This window comes from Myotis davidii, unplaced genomic scaffold, assembly GCF_000327345.1.
Source record: "Myotis davidii unplaced genomic scaffold, ASM32734v1 scaffold64, whole genome shotgun sequence".
Lineage (NCBI taxonomy): Eukaryota > Metazoa > Chordata > Mammalia > Chiroptera > Vespertilionidae > Myotis > Myotis davidii.
In genome coordinates this window covers 4634222-4638952 of record NW_006296226.1, presented here as the reverse complement: position 1 = coordinate 4638952, position 4731 = coordinate 4634222, and positions in this window count along the sequence as shown.

Below are 4731 nucleotides of genomic sequence, written 5' to 3'. Positions count from 1 at the left end.
CGGGCAGAAGCGGCTCAGTTGCTCACTGCAGGGCGCCTCCCGGGGCCTGGTATTATTGTAACAATATTTGAAATAGGCTTCACCACCGGATGCACAATTTGCAGCTGCTTTTCCCAGCCACTCAGCGCAGCCAGCTGCCCGCAAACCGGGAACCGCAACGCCCGGCGCGGGCTCGGGGTAGCTGGGCTAAGAAGCGAAATTGGAGGGAGGAAAAAAGCCCTATCGGGCAGATGCCATCGCTTGTTTGCTCGTGAAAACATGTTTTTATTGATTTTGGAGAGAGAGGACAGAGAGAGAGATTATTCCACTGTTTTGTATAAAATGATATGCTTCCCCACTTAGCTACGATTCTTTTTTAAAATGTGTATTTTATTGATTTCAGAGAGAGGGGAAGAGAGAGAGGGACATAGAAACATCAGTGATGAGAAAGAATCATGGATCAGCTGCCTCATGAATGGCCCCCACTGGGGATCGAGCCCCGCAACCGGGCGTGTGCCCTGACTGGGAATGGAACTGGTGACCTCTGGGTTCCTGGGTCAGTGCTCAACCGCTGAGCCACACCAGCTGGACGATGCCGTTGTTTTATAGGGAGAGGAGCCCTGGATCTGAAATAGATTTGCAATATCTGATGCATTTTCATTTATGATATAAGAACCATGAGAGAAAATGAAGCAGCAGGTTAAGTGAGCACAGCACTCCTCACGGAGAACCCGGATTGAAGGAGATACTTCATTCGATTTATCAAGCAACTGGAGCAGAAATAATTTCTCAATGCACTATTTCATGTATCAACACTGTTTAACACTTGTTGGTTGAGCTTTGACTATGTGCGGACAAGGTTGCTGTGCTATGCTAGATAATGGGGAGCGAGCACACATACCTTTGCTCCCCCTGCTGGAAATGACAATGACGTAGAAGGCTAGAGAAAATACGTTGTTCCTTTTTCCAGAAACAAACATACCCGTTTGGCACCTTCCACTTGGGCGAATCAATGACTAGTTATCCCTGTCAGTCGGCAGTTCCTTTCCTCAATCTTTTGTCTGATTACCGTTCTCAGAGCATCTTCACTGAGATCCTGCAGACTGGTACCACCGCTGTGGAAAAGTGTGGAGTTCCCTCAAAAAATTAAAAATGGAATTGCCATTTGACCCAGTGATCCCAGTGATCCCACTTCTATGAATATATCCTAAGAAGAAAGAAACACCAATCAGAAAGAATATATGCACCCCTATGTTCATAGCAGCATTATTTACAATAGCTAAGATCTGGAAACAGCCCAAGTGCCCACCAGTAGATGAATGGATTAAACAACTGTGTGCATTTACATAATGGAATACTACGCTATAAAAAAAAAAGATCTCTTATCCTTTGAGACAGAAGGGAGGGACCTGGAAAGTATTGTTATGCTAATTGAATAAGCCAGTCAGAGAAAGACAAGTATCACATGATCTCCCTTATATGTGGAATCTAATGAAAAAAATAAACTGATGCTCAGAAAAGATCCGGAGACATTGAAGCATGCAACAGACTGATATTTCAGAGGGAAGGGGAGGGGAGGGAATGGGAAGAGATTAACCAATGAATTTATATGTATATATGCATAGCCCATGGACAACAATAGTGTGGGGGGAAGCCTGGGGAGAGAAAGGCAGTGGGTGGAGGAGGTCAGTGGGATAAAAAACTGGACATCTGTAATACTTTCAACAATAAAGATAATTTTTAAAAAGATTCCCTAGGCCACCTAATCTCGAGACATTTTCTGCCTTAGCAACCCCAACGTACTACTGAAATCTTCTAACAATAACAAAAATTGTTTACACAGCAAATCACAGGGGCGTTTCTCATTTATTCTCAAACAATCCCAGGAATGCTCCCCCTGGTCTTCTAGCATCAACCGTAGGGCCTGATGACAGACTCCCCTCGCACGGTGCACTCTGCAGAAGTGGCAGACGCCTGGTTCGCCTGAGGTGCCAGGCAAAGACCCATAGTGCGGCTCCTGCAGATGGCACCGTTATCAAGCACAATATCCCGGGCCCAGAGGGAACTGCATTCCACGTGTTCACTGTTGGTGCCGCACGGGGTACCCACATCCATCGCTGGAAACAACAGCCAGTGTCTTACAACGTTCTCTGTCCATTGTTGTGCCACGTGCTCATTGGCTCCTGTATGTACAGTCAGGACTCAGCGGGGAACAAGCAGGCACCATCGCTCTAGTCTTGGGGGAGTTTGTAGTCTCTTTAGGAAGCAGACAACAAACAACAAATAAACAAATAGGCTGAAGCTGACTGTAGGGAGGACAAGCCTCGCATAGACGGAGGAGAAACATGACTTTGGGAGACGAACTAGCAATTGCAAAGATCAGGAGATGAAAGCCAGCTCGACATGTTCAGGGAACATCAAAAGGCTCAGGGGAGCAGGCCAGGGCCTGAGGCTGGGCCTGGAGAGCCACCGTCACAAGCAGGTGGGATGATTTTCTAGGAGGGATGGCAAGCCGGTGGAGATTTGGAGCAGTGGCCTGGCCTCATTTCCATTTTTGTAAGTTTGCACGGGAAGCTGTGTAGGAAACAGGTTGCACTTGTGAATGGAAGTCAACACGATGAAGGTTAGAGCCAATAGCCCTGCCTACTTTTCCCAAATCTGCAAAACAACAGGTTTTCCAGTTTTTGAAAGGGAGCCTGGCTGCTCTTCTGTCTTCTGGTTCTCTCTGCCAGGCCACATCTGTCTTCCTTCCCTCTTTGTCAGAATTCAGGCACCAGCTTCAACTGCGCCAGAACTAAAAGATAAAGCTGTGAATTCTTCCTTCTCCTGTGGATGAGCCGGGACAGATGCAAGCAAGGCCACTTATAGACACCTTGGGGAGGCTGCTGCCCTGTTCCCTCATAGGAATTGCTCTCTCTAAGACCACAGGGTATCTTCTGGATACTAAAGCAAATGCATATTTTGTTGTTGTTATCAGTTTACTTAACATTTCACCAGCATTTGACTAATGCCCTCTCTCCATTTTTCTACATACTAAATTAAAACTTGATTGAGTAATGAGCACTCTCTAAAACATGATTAGACTACACTACATGCACTTAAGCTAAACATGAGTCATTTAACATGAAATATCACACGAGTTGTTATTTCTCATTATACAAAATTGTTTATATAGCTGTTTTATAGCACAAAATGTTTGAGGTGGTGAACGCACAATACAATATGCAGATGATGTATTATAGAATCATAAACTGGAAACCTATATAATTTATTAACCCCAAGAAATTCAATAAAAAAGGAAAATATTTATAACACAAAGTACTAGTATATGATACTAGATTTGTAAATAAGGTATTTGAAGAAACATGTAGATTTTTAAATCATAACATTTAAATCTTTGGCACATGCCCCTATAGAGCTGCACGTTAGTTATATTTTTTCAATCTTGGGAATTACACGTTGACATTAGTGTGAACCGATAGGTGGTGGCTGCTGGGGGAGCAGAGCTCTAAGTGCTCTGAGGACCTGCAAAGGATGAGAAGGGTGAGTGCCCGGTGAATGAAAGGATGGGAATTTTTGAGCTGGGCCTAGAGGAAGGTTAATTCCACAGGCAGAGAAAGCAGGCTCTCTATCTCTAGGAGGGCCGGCAGCAGGAGCAAAAGAAGAAAGAAATTAGGCTTTTGTAGAGAAGATGATCACAGGAGAGGCGCCTGGTTTGGTCTTTCTCTTCATGCCCTTTTGAGGAGACTCCCTATTTCTGGATATTAGAATGGAAGGCCAGCTGTAGAGTTGCATTGCTCACATCCCCCTCCAAGAAGGGGCACATGGGCCAGGAGTGAGGGGTGTGTCTAGCTGACAGCCTCCACTGTTAACTCTTTCAGATTTCTCTCAACTCCTGAGCTCAGGTACTAATCTTCTTGGGGCGGGCCGAGCCCATGACTGAGCAGGACTGTGTGAGAAGGTCCTAACCATTTCTGCCCCACACAGGCCTCTGCTAAGGTGCTCCAGAGCTCCCCGCGGGGCTGACAGGCACTTTGTCAGATCTACACCTTGGCCACTCCCCTTCCCTAATCCTGCTTCCTCCTTTTCCCTTTCATAAGGGTTGCACCTCAATAAACCCTTTATGCTCCTCAATGTGTCTCAGCACCTGCTTTCCCCACGACCCAGCTGACACAGATGAGACGTGCTTCTGTTAGTTTTAAGCAACCTTTCGCGGGTGAAGGAAGGGGATATTTTAGAACTGGCTTTGAGCCAGTACCAGCAGGATGCAGAAGCATCCTGGGTGCTGGGGACCAAGCCCTACTTCCACTCTGGCACGTGAACCAAACAAGCTTTTGCTTCTTGCTATTCTCCTTGGCACTGACTGCCCCTTGCTGTTATATAACATGGCTTCAGTGCTGCCACTGGCTTTCTCAATTAGTGATATGTTGGTTGAATCCAGAGTGTGATTGAAAACAAGGTCACAAAATCCATTTCCAGCCAGGCAGTTTCAATCAGGTTGCCTGCTTATAAATGGGTCATATATCTGGTCATACATGGCCTCCATAAGCCCCTTACCCACACACTGAGTCATGACTTAGGACAGCCAGCTCTCAGCCACCTGGCAGACTGCCACCCTTCCTGCAGGCCACTTATAAAACACCTTATACTTGGTGTTGGGTGAGGAAATCTTAATGTGTTCAGTCAGTGACCAGGTGATTAACTTAAATCCATCAATAGAAGGGAATAGCTTTTGTTTTTTGATTTTGGAAG